This window comes from Hibiscus syriacus, unplaced genomic scaffold (assembly GCF_006381635.1).
Source record: "Hibiscus syriacus cultivar Baekdansim isolate YM2019G1 unplaced genomic scaffold, ASM638163v2 tig00110328_pilon, whole genome shotgun sequence".
NCBI lineage: Eukaryota > Viridiplantae > Streptophyta > Magnoliopsida > Malvales > Malvaceae > Hibiscus > Hibiscus syriacus.
The window spans coordinates 3425230-3437905 of record NW_024062685.1 but is presented as its reverse complement, the minus strand read 5'-3'; the positions used below and the strand labels follow the sequence as shown (position 1 = coordinate 3437905).

General features: G+C 35.4%; 1 long non-coding RNA gene across 1 annotated transcript in view; it reads right to left on the bottom strand.

The window, feature by feature from the left end:
- Positions 1 to 12676, bottom strand: part of LOC120118493 — a 27561-nt gene extending 14885 nt beyond the window's left edge. The window contains exon 1 of the long non-coding RNA XR_005515754.1: positions 12664 to 12676. This is a non-coding gene — a long non-coding RNA (uncharacterized LOC120118493). The remainder of the gene's footprint in view (positions 1 to 12663) is intronic.

Sequence of the window (12676 nt, the reverse complement as noted above, 5' to 3'; positions counted from 1 at the left end):
CCTTAAGTTTCCCCTTGCTTTATTAGTTTTTAGAAAGTCTGATATAGGTATCTGAGGTGTCTTCTGGGTTATATCTGCTTCATTCTTTCTTAGACCTATGGGCCAATCTCGAATTACATCTATGGGAGCCTTTTGATTTATTTTCCCATTTTCTTGCACCCAATATTCTTCACAGGATTCGGTCATATTAGTCTCTGTTGAAGCAACGGTTTCTAAACATTGAACCTTAACCCCTTCTTTTATCTTGCATTTTTGAATTGCTTGCTCTAAAGGATCTTCAAAATTTCCTTCAAGGTTACCAGGAACCTTAGCTGAACAATTTGGAATTCCAGTTTGATTTATCCAAGAAATCTTCTTATAGGTCCAATTCTCATTTTAGGCCACTGTGGTTGATCAATTTGTGGAGTAATTAATCTGGCTGAGAGCATTTTCAGATGCAATTTTTCACTCGAACAGTGGAAGGGAGGGTATTGAAAACCCTGTATATTCTTTTTCTTCTTGATCACTCTGTAAGGTTTGGCACCATGTTTAACTGAATAAGACCTCAATGTATTAATCTCAGCTTCTTTCTTGACTTCAGTATTGTTAGAGCCTCTTATCTTGCCATTTTTTATATCTATTTTGATCATTTCTCCACTTATGATGATGTCAGAAAAATCATTAGGGAGAACCCCTATCATGTGATTAATATAAGGAAATTTTAATATACCGATGAATAAAGTAGTGAACTCCTTTTCAGTCAATGTGGATGCACTTGAGAAGCAACGTCCTTCCATCGTTGTGAATATTATCGAAAGCTTTCATTGCACTTCATATTCATGTTTTGTAACATTATTCGATCAGGGGCCATATCAGCCATGTACTTGTATTGACCCAAAAAAGCTTGAGCTAAATCCCTCCAAGAACGTATTTGAGTACGTTTTAGCTGATTATACCATTTGGATGCAAACCCAGATAAACTATATTGAAAACAGTGGATCAACAACTTTTCATTCTCCACATAGCCAGTCATACGACGACAGTACATAGTGATATGATATGAAGGTCACGTGGTCCCATTATACTTCTCAAAATCTGGAACTTTGAAATTTGGTGGGAGAACTAATTCGGGGACCAAACACAGTTCTTTGGCATCAAACCCATAAAATGACTCAACCGTCTCTCTAGAGGCAGCACAAAATTCATTTGGTTTCAACCCAGAAGCAGTAGAACAATCAGTGGGGAACGATGCTCCAGCTTGATATTGTGAGTTCTTAACATCGAAATGAACTGGTGATTGAATTTCATGATGTACAAAGGTGCGCTTAGGAATATGAACAGGTGTAACATCCATAGGATTTGTGGGGTTTTCAACTAGACTTTTCCCAATGGTCAAATGCTTTCCAATCATTTCTTCCATCTTGTTCAGTAGATTGATCTGATAATTTGAGATATTAGCTTCAACTTGTACCAACTTGCTCTTCAATTCTTCTTGCATCTCTTTATGCTCTATCTCAAATTTGGTTAGCCTATCCTCGGTTTCTTTAGACATTTTTCTTGTGTTGTGCTAAGCGTTCTTCTACAAGGAATAACCAAGATCACTTCGGTTGAAATCCTTATTTTAATGAATGAATTTTTTAACGCATGATGTAAGTTTGAAACTATAGATGTAACTATGCAAAGATGCAAATGTAAATGCAAATACAACGATGCAAAAATAAGAATGCAAATTGTGCAATACAAAAGCAAACATAAAAATACAAATGCAAAGATGCAAAATGCAAAAATGCAAACGCAAAAAATATAAATGTAAATTATTTAAAATACCAGAATAGGACATCCAGTTATATTAAGACTGCCTTTTTCTTTGATATTGAAAATAAGTAAACATTATTATTATGATGTAAGTTTAAAACTATAGATGTAACTATGCAAATATGCAAATGCAAAAATGTAAATGTAAATACATAAGTAAAAATGTAAAGATGTAAAATGCATGTATGAAAAGGTGTTACTCAAGAGTGATCATCTTAGAACAGATTTCATTGAACACAAAAGTTTATGTGCATCAAACAAAACTTTACATATAGGGAACATCTTTTAGTCCTAACTTCAACAAAACTTTATATATATGGGATAACTTTCCCTCTTATCTTCTCTAAAGCCAAGTTAGTCTATCAGTTTATGGGCCATATTGCTTGTCTGGATTGCAACTCCTTCCGTGACACTCTCTTTCTTCTTCTGTATCAGTTCTCGGAGTTGCTCATTTTCCCTCGTAAGAGAACCTTTGTGTTCAAGAAGTTCTTGGACAATAGATTCATATATGTTGCAGTTCTTTTTCAGTTTGGTGACCCCTGTGATCCATTCTTCTGGGGTGTTTCCTATGCCAGCATTTTGAAAGGGTTGACTGATCTTTTGGAAATCTTCATGCATGGTTTCCACTTTTGTTCTCAATTTCTTGTTTTGATCCTTCAAATAACATGCTTGAGCTTCATAAAAATTACCTTTAATCTGAATACCCTGACTGATGCTCTTACCATAGACTGCTTTTGGTATCAATCTGGCAGGATCTTTATGGAGTACTTTTGGTATTAATATAACATGATCTCTATGTGTATTGCTCGCTTCTATCTTCGGAGTTTTCTCAAGATGTTTTTCCTTGGCTGCATTATATTTTGTTTGATCATAAAACTTTTTGTCCATTTACGATTTCTTTCTAATTTGATGAACATTCTTTCAAGTCAACACCTTTGATTATGATATGATCATGCAATGCAAACAAAGAAATCAATATAAACAAGTTAGAGAAAAATAACATGCAGTAAAAAAGATAAGAAGAAAAAAATGGTTAGTACCAACTAATGGAAAGAAAAAAAATCTTATCTATCAGAGTATAAATCCTAACCTCATGCTTTATAGCTCTCTGCTTTGTTTGGAAAAATTACCTAACCGCATGATTACTAATTCGCATGCATTTATTTAGGAAAAAGAAAAGAAAATAAAATAAATTAAAAGCTAGAGCTTATTTCTCCTTTATGTACACCTACAGACAGAGGTTTAAGTATTGTCTTAGATCAGGAGAATCTCTAGGGTTTGTTATATGCAAGGTTTTGGTCCTAAGAGTAAAGGTACTCGAATTGTCCTTGTTGATGCCCCCTTGGACTGCCAACCCTCAATTCTAGTCCACTACAGACTTAAATGGATCGAGTTCAATTCGAGGGGACACATTTCTCTATGTCTGATACGGAGAATAAATTCCCACGAAGACATAGAGCATATGAACCCCGAAAGCTACTTGCTAGGTCTAACACGGAGAATAAATTCTCACGAAAACGTCGCTTTCACTCTCACTTAAAAGGGACAAGCTTGATTATAAAGCTTTATGTTATGCAATGCATGTGTTGTGTGTGAGGAGAAATGTTCATACCTCTGACAGAAAAATAAACAATGAAAGTTAATACATGAAAATAAAATGAAACATTAATAAAATAATATATATATAAATATTATGAAAATAATAAGTATATATACAAATTTTTGAAAAGAAAGAATTATAAATTAAATATATGAATTTTTAATTTCTAATTAATAGAGACAATTTATAATTGATTTTAAAGCTTGACCATGTCCCCAGCGGAGTCGTCAAGCTGTCGTAACCGATTTTCGCCCGGGCACGAAATTTTTGCTTTTACTACTTGGCGGGAAAATTTAAAATGAATAAATAAATTATTTTGATTTTTAAAAAATATTTTGGGAGTCGCCATTTACCTTTTTGGGTTAGGTAGGTCAAATACCTAAAAACAATCTTTTAAAACAATTTTTAAGAAAACATAATTTAAAAGATAAACTGATCTGCGTATAACCAAAAATTTTTAATAAAAAGGATTTGTGGTCGGTTACGTTTAGGGAAGGATTAGCACCCCTATAACGCCCAAAATTGGTACTTTATTAATTATAAATTGTCTCTATTATCAGAAATTTAAAAATTCAAATATATATTTAATTTATAATATTATTATTTCAAATTTATAATTTTATGAAAATATATTAATTTAAATATAAATAAGATATTTATTTATTTAGAAATATCAAAAAAGGGCTTCTAGGTGCTTTAAGACAACTTTTTCCTTAATATTAAAAAATAAATAAATATTAAAACATCTATCTAAAAATAATTAAAAAATAGATCAATATATAATTTATAAAAGTAAAATATTTATTTATTTAAAAATATCAGAAAATAGACATCTAGTTGATTTAAGAATGCTCTTTCTTAATATTGAAAAATAAATAAATATTTAAAATATAATTATTTTTCATAGAAAATAATCTAAATAAAACAATATGTATTTTCTAGTTTTTATAAGTAAGATATTTATTTATTTTTAAAATACCAGAATAGGATATCTAGTTGCTTTAAGACTGCCATTTTCTTCGATATTTGAAAAATAAAATATTATCAATTGAACAAATATATATATATATATATATATATATATATATATATATATATTTATATGACTAATATAATAATAAAATAATAATTAAAGTAATCATTTAAACATATTGGAATTGAAATGATAACAATACAAATTAAATTGCAATTAAATAGTGACTAAAACATATAAAAATAAAATAATAGGATTAAAATATAAAATATTAAATTTACAGCCCTTATTTATAGTATTATAAAAATATAATTATTAATGATGTAATTAACCCTAATTATTAATAGGTGATTAAAATAATAATTATTAAAATTAAAAGCTCTAACTCGAATAATAAAAAGATCTAAGTGCTAATAATGTAATTTATTTAATTAATTCGGGTTAAAATGATAATTACTAAACTGTAAGGGACTAAATTAGATATTTACCCTACATATATATATATAAGGACTAAAATAAAATAAAATAAAATTACGAGACCAAATTAAAAGGATCAAAAAATAATTCCAGTGATGAAATTGAAATATTACAAATCTATGGGGATTGCGGGTATAGTTTACCTACGCGGGAAATTACATATATACACTCCTCGAAACGACGTCGTTTGGGGAGGGGTTTAAATACCCTAAAGGACCGGCCCTTCGGGCCATTCCTCCCATTTTCCTTTCCTTCCTCTCTCTCTAAAATGAGAGAACCAGAGTTCTCTCTGGCTTTTCTCTACATTTCTCTCACCGGAGAGAAAACAGTCCCGACCATCCACCGTTGCCGGGCTCCGACCACCGCTGACGGTGGCCAGAATTCACAAACCTACCCTAAATTGAAGCCCCAATTACCCCAAACACAAATCTTAACTTATTTTCTCCTATAAACTCACCGAAACGCTAGATCTAAACATTTTACCATCGGTTTTTTTAAGTTCCACGGTGGTTTGGAGTCTCCGATGAGGGTAAGTCTCCCAGCTTCTTTTCTTTTCTTTTGGTTTGGTGTTTATCTGGGATCATTGGTGTAGTTTTTTCTCTGTATTTTAGCTATTGGTTGTTGTTCTCTCCATCTTGCTCCCGTATCTCTCAATGGTTTTGCTTCTGTTGGTTTCTCGTTGCTGTCGATTATTGTCTTCTCCCCCCTTTTCATTTTGCAGGTATGGTTGCTTTTATAGCCACTACCGAGGATTCTCTCAGACCGGTCCCAAGGAGGATGCTCTCAGACCGGTCCCAAGGAGGTTGCATAGGTGAGTCACCATAGCTATGGTGGTGACTCACCATAGAGCTCGACGTGTGGAGTTGTTATCATGGCAGCAAAGCTTCTGGAGGCTTCTGACGAGGGCGTGGTTCTGGTGGAGCGTCGGCAGTGGCGTTGGCAGCTGCTGGTTGGGTCACTTGGCAGTGGAGGCGTGGCAGCAGCTTCTGGCTGAGGCGGCGGCGCGAGATGATAACCTAGGGTTATGAAACCCTAGGGTTTCAAGCTGGACCTTCTGGGGACCGTTGGATCAAAGTCAGATCCAACGGTGATGAGGAGTTGGCGGCTGCTGGTGATGATACAAACCCTAGATGGGTTTAGGGTTACTATTGGGCCATATGGGTTGGGTTTAGCCTGATCGGGCCTCCATGTTTGGGCTCCGGGATTTGTAAAACGGGCCTCATGTTTGGGCCTAAAATGTAAATAAAATTATTTATTATTTAATAATAATAATAATATAACATAATAATAATAATAATAATAATAATAATAAATATAAGAAATGAGAAAAAAAACTAGTGTCTTCAACCACAAACCATTTCCGTGTCCCATATCACCTACCCACTCGTTACCAATTAGATGAATTTGGTGTGGGGGAACATACGTTATCAACGGATCAGCACCTGGCAACCATCTATCTCTCCAAAAATCTATGGAAAATCCATTACCAACACAATGAATAATATTATCACAAACATCACGCCACACCAAACAAGTGCCCTTCCAAACCCGAGAGCAATTTCGCCTATTGGGTTGTTCGGGAATCAAGTCTTGGCATTTATATTTCATACGGACAAAGCGAACCCACGGGTTGTTTGTATTTGCAATAAGCCGGAATGCAAGTTTCATTATGAAAGATTCATTTTGAGTATGGAGATTCTTAAATCCAAGTCCACCCTGACTTGTCGGTCGACAGGCTTCCTCCCACCAACGACACCTTTACCATCCGGGGAGATGCCCCAAACGAATCTTTTTATTAATCGCTCAATCTTTGAACAAGTCTTCTTATGAAGAACCGCCGTTTGCATGGTATACAGCGGGATAGCAGCTAAAACCACTTTAGCTAAGGTGATTTGGCCTGCGAGAGTAAGATTCTTAGCTGCCCAGCCGGAGAGTTTAGTCTGAATCAACCGAATCAAGTAAGCATAAGATTCCGAAGTCACCCGATTGTGTAGTAGAGGAGCGCCCAAGTATCTCCCCAAATCATTGACCATCATAAATCCCAATCTTTCGCTAAGTTGCTTGCGCAATGCAATTGAAACATTTTTTGAGAAGTACATGATTGTTTTCAATGTACTCACCTTATGACCAGATACATCACAAAATTGATCCAGTATCCACCGAATATTCTCACATTGGGCAACCGAAACTTCAGCCAATAATAAAATCTCATCGGCGAAAAATAAATGAGAGATTCTCGGACCCCGTTTGGAAGTACGATAATATGCCAATTTTTCTGATAGAAACCAACTTGTAGACCATCAATACCAGGTGCTTTGAAACTTCCCATATTAAAAATGTTGAAAATCAAACTTAATTCTAGATGTTTGAAAAGTCAAAAAAAGATGAATAAAAGAATATGCTTAATTATTAAACAAAGTTCAAGGCCACATAATGTTGTAGCATAGTTGAAAAGTTAAAATATGGTTGAGTTGGCAATAACCTAGGGAATTCTTATCAATTAAGAAAGATTAATAACTACGTGAGAGAAGAAAGTGACAATTTCTAAAGTCTTCAAATAAGTCGGTTATTATACCTATAAATATGTGTAGATTAGCATTAATATATGTAATGCAAAGAGAGAAAAATGAAGGCTTAGAAAAGCCAGAATGATTAATAGCTTAGCAAAGCTATTAATAAGAGAAGGAATATGAAGAAAAACTTAGAAAAGCAAGAATGAGAGATAGCTTAGAAAAACTATTAGAGAGAGGGTAAAGTTTAGTAAAACTTAGAATATTGAGGTTGTGTTTGTAAACTAGTCGTAGCTAGTTTCGTAGTGTTGTAATATTGAGGTAGTGTCGTTGTAATGTATTTTACCTCATATCAATAATATTTCGAGTTATATAAATTATCGAGAGCTCACCTACGCTTACAACAAGTGATATCAGAGCTTGGTTCAAGTTTAATGTGGTGGAGAAGATGGCTAACATGATTCAACCTCAAATTCCGAGATTGACAAAGACAAATTATGGCAATTGGAGCATTCAAATAAAGGCGTTACTAGGCTCTCAAGATTGTTGGGATATCATCGATGATGGTTACACTAAGCCTAAAAATGCAGCAGCAGAAACAACCCTGACCAATGAAGAAAAGAAGGTATTGAAGGAATTCCGGAAAAAAGATAAAAGAGAGTTGTTATTTATTTTTCAAGGAGTACACGAATCTACCTTTGAAAATATTCCTAATGCGAAGACTGCAAAACAAGCGTGAGAAATTTTGCAAAAATCTCTACAAGGTGACGAAAAAACAAAGAATAATATATAGTCGTAACAGCGTGCATTTGCCAAGAAATAAAGAATCGATTGGAGAAGACAAGTGGAGAAAAACTTGGAATGGAAAATCAAGTTTGAGGGAGAGTGTTGGAAATCAAATTTAATTCTAGATGTTTGAAAAGTCAAAAAAAGATAGCTAAAAGAATATGCTTAATTATTAAGCAAAGTTCAAGACGGCATAATGTTGTAGCATAGTTGAAAAGTCAAAATATGGTTGAGTTGGCAGTAACCTATGAAATTCTTATCAATTAAGAAAGATTAATGACTACGTGAGAGAAGAAAGTGGCAGCTTCTAAAGTCTTCAAATAAGTCGGTTATTATACCTATAAATATGTGTAGATTAGCATTAATATATGTAATGCAAAGAGAGAAAAATGAAGGCTTAGAAAAGCCAGAATGATTAATAGCTTAGCAAAGCTATTAATAAGAGAAGGAATATGAAGAAAAGCTTAGAAAAACAAGAATCAGAGATAACTTAGAAAAACTATTAGAGAGAGAGGGTAAAGCTTAGCAAAACTTAGAATATTGAGGTTGTGTTTGTAAACTAGCTGCAGCTAGTTTCGTAGTGTTGTAATATTGTAATATTAAGGTAGTGTCATTGTAACGTATTTTACCTCGTATCAATAATATTTCGAGTTATATAAATTATCGAGAGCCCACCTACGCTTCCAACAAAAAATAGCATTCTTAACTTCCTTGTAACCGGAACAGTCATCGAGTCATAATTTCCTTGCGACAAAATTTTGAAGCCACCTCGAATACTATAGTTTAAATTATGAGAGCCCGAAGAGGTGAAGAGATTACAGAAATAATCACGTACCATATCAACCAATTCCTTAGGATCAGAACACCAACTTCCATCGGTACGCTTTATGGTGGTGATTTTGTTTTTTCTGCGCCGAGCCATAGTAATCGCATGAAAATAATTGGTATTCCTATCCCCATGCAATAACCATTGAGAACACGCCTTTAGACACCAGAAGCTTTCTTCTTGTTCAAGCACTGTAAGATACTTATCTTGTAATTCAGATTTTAATTGAATTAAGAAACTATTATACCTTCGTTGAAGAGCTTTCTCAATTCCTCATAGGCGAGCGAGCAGTCGTTTTTTCCTTTTACCGACATGACCAAATGCTTCAATATTCCACGAATTAGCTGCTGATTAAAAAGATTTGATGTTCTCCTCGGTCGATCCATCTCGATCCCAAGATGACTTAAGAAGATCTTGGAATGTCGGGTGATCTTGCCAAGCTGCGATAAAACAGAAAGGTCTAAATTTATTCCCTTGCATTCGATCTGCCATCTTCAGGAGTAGAGGTCTGTGATGCGAACCCAACTGCTCCAAGTGGAATACTCTTGATTCAGCAAATTGGGATAACCAGGCCGAATTAGCAACACATCGATCAAGTCGTTTCTGTAACCTGCCCCTAGAACAAGTAAAAGCCGGGCCGATAAACCCAAGTCAATCAAACCAACATTCTGTAGAAAATCAGCAAATCCACGACTACCACCCTAAGGACCCGACAAACCATCCGATCGCTCGCTGGGATACAAAATAACGTTGAGATCACCTCCAAGAATCCAAGGAACATCCGCACTCGGTTCTAAATTAGCTAGCTAAATCCAAAGCATGTTTCTTTTAGAACTTTGGGGGACCAGCATCGATGGCCGTAAATTGAATCCACTTTGAACTCGCCTCAATGTACACCCGCCCATTAATAAATTGATTCGAAATTTGAAAAATGTCCACAAGAACCGACTTCTTCCATAAAAGCCATATTCCACCACAAAAACCATGTGCTTCCGCTCAAAACTAGTTGTTGAAGCCAAATTTAGCAATGATTTTATCCGCGACTGAGCCACAAATCCGAGGCTCAAAAAGCACCACTACATCCACCCGGTTATCTCGAACCATAGCTTTCAAGATCCGTCGAAAGTTTGTACTTGAAGAGCCCTGACAATTCCAAAAAACAAACGACATAAGTCCAACAAGAAAAGGGAGAGACAGGGACTTACTGTCCGTTATTTGCCTCGGGATTCTCCCGACCTTCCCCATCGATCATCATATTACGATCATCCATATTGGTAGAGCTTCCTCCATCCGTATGGAGGCTACCAAGAGAGTCATGCGGTGGTTGGAATTGGGAAGCCTCAGAGATACCAATTTCATCAAGTTGTTTGGACAGCTTCTGAAGATATTCTCGAGTCCGATGCCTTCCGAATTTGAACACCCTTTCTATTAATCTCTCAGCTTACTTTATTGTTCCCGTGCGCTTTGTCAGCCTTCTTTGTTCTTGATACATTCAACTCAAAACCTGGTTCATTGATTGAGACGGCATCATGCTTTCCGGACCTAATAGAGGTAACATGACCGTTTCAACGTTTTTCTCCACGTTCAGAGGAATAACTTCCATTGCTTTCTTCCCATTAGAGGAGGCCCCATTATTTTTCGATTTATTTGCAGGATTCGAGGCCAAGTAGGCTGCACTCTTAGTAACCACCGACGGCTGACTGATGTTGCCAACAGTACGAGTCGCATTTCCTGATTGGTTTCAACGGAGGATATCTTTCCTTTGCTTAGTGATCGGTGGCTGCTGGTTCGGAACTACCTCTTCCACACTGTTTTCAGTAATATCGAGGGCAGTAAACCTAGAGCCCGAACTCTGACCAGTTTGCTGTCCATCACCAGTTCTTCCTTTACTTGCAGTATTTCTCTGTCGTCGATTCGGAACAATCATCCATGGACCATACAAATCACCCTCTTTAACAGCAACAGTTGGGGCAGTCACAGGTTGTGTTACTGGAGGATCCGGTTCATCTGTAAGAGGTTGTGAGTTGCTGCAAATATCCTTGAATGTCCATACTTTCCCCAGCCAAAGCATATTTGACTCAAACCTTCATACTCAATTTTTTGCACAAAATCGTTGATTCCGATACAAGATTGTGGCGGCTTGTTAAGATCCACCATTATCGCCATCCGAGCAAATTTCCCGCGTTCACCTGCTTGAGTGTTGTAGTCAACCTTAATTACTTTCCCCACAACCGAGGCAATACGACGGAATAAGGCTTTACATTAGTATCTATAGAGTAGTCCTGGAAGTCTAACCCAGACTATAACCTTCGACGGATGTTTTTGGGACGTAGAAAAGCCTCTACTCCAAGGTTGCACGTTAAGTAATTTTCGTAGATCGTCCAAGGGCCATCCGTAAGAACATTAGTAAAGTCTCTCTCATCCTCAAATCGAACTAGTAAGTATTTATTAACCAAATCAACTAACTGAAGCTCCCCAACCGGTTTCCAAAGAGCATGGATACGTGTCAGTAACGTGTTATATCCTATAGTTCGACCAAGCAGTCGGACAATAATTGTTGCTCATGCTGAGATCAATCTGTTCATGAACTTTTCGGAGAATGATATTTTCGGGAATGGACCCGATTCATCAACCAAACAATCTTCATCCGGTACAACTATATTGTCCGAGTCGAAACCCTCACCAAAGTTTCTCCTAGTTTCAGCGGCAGTATTCTTTGCAGTGACCGATGCATAAGACGCATTTCTTTCTCTGGTTTGGTTATTTTCCTGAACCTGGTGATCTTCTTTTAAAACCTGAACGCTACCATTAGTTTCTATTCCTTCCATGGCTGTTGTGTCCAACGTTGTAGTCTGCTGCTCAACCGTACTCTCCACGCTTCTGCCCTTCTTCGCAACCTGTTGATCTTCGACTGCTATCGAGGATCCCAGTCGTTCCAGAGCCACCGGGGCATCGATATGTGCTGCTGGTTCCGACGGACGGCCACCGATGTTGCCGTAAATAGTTAACGTATGGTTTAACCCATCGCTAGGGTTTTTTCCGCTGCTAGGGTTTTCCATCTTTACGACCTTGATGAATAAAATTTTAATGAATTTTGTCTCATAAGCATCCATTCTTTGGTTTCATGATTGTTTCATTATTTGATTGAAAAAAGATATCAACTTAAATATATTAAAACTAAGGATAAAAATTTAATTAAAATATAATATATATGAGATTTAATTTATTAAATCAAATTAAAATAGAATTACACTTATAAGACTCATATCTGATTAATAAAAGTTATATTTAATTATATATATTTATTTAATTATCGTATAATTAATTTTTCAACATAAAATGTCAGTGATTTAATTGATATCATTCAATAACATAGAAATGATGAGATACAAGGTTTTATACAAAAATAATTGTCTAAATTATACTTAAAATTGATTTTTTGGTGTCAAAAGAATTTTTTGTTAAAAATAATATATAATGTTTTATCCATCATACTTTTAGGTGCTTAACGTTAAAAAAGAATCAATAAATGACACATTTCACTCTTATATCTTTTGATTTTTTTAAATAAAAAAATATTTAAAAATAATTAAAAAAACTGAACGTAACACGTGTCACTGTCTTTTTAATGATAATCAGCTCAAAATGTATCGATAGAAATATTAGACACATATTTTTAACGGAAATCTTTTTAAACATCAAAAATCAAT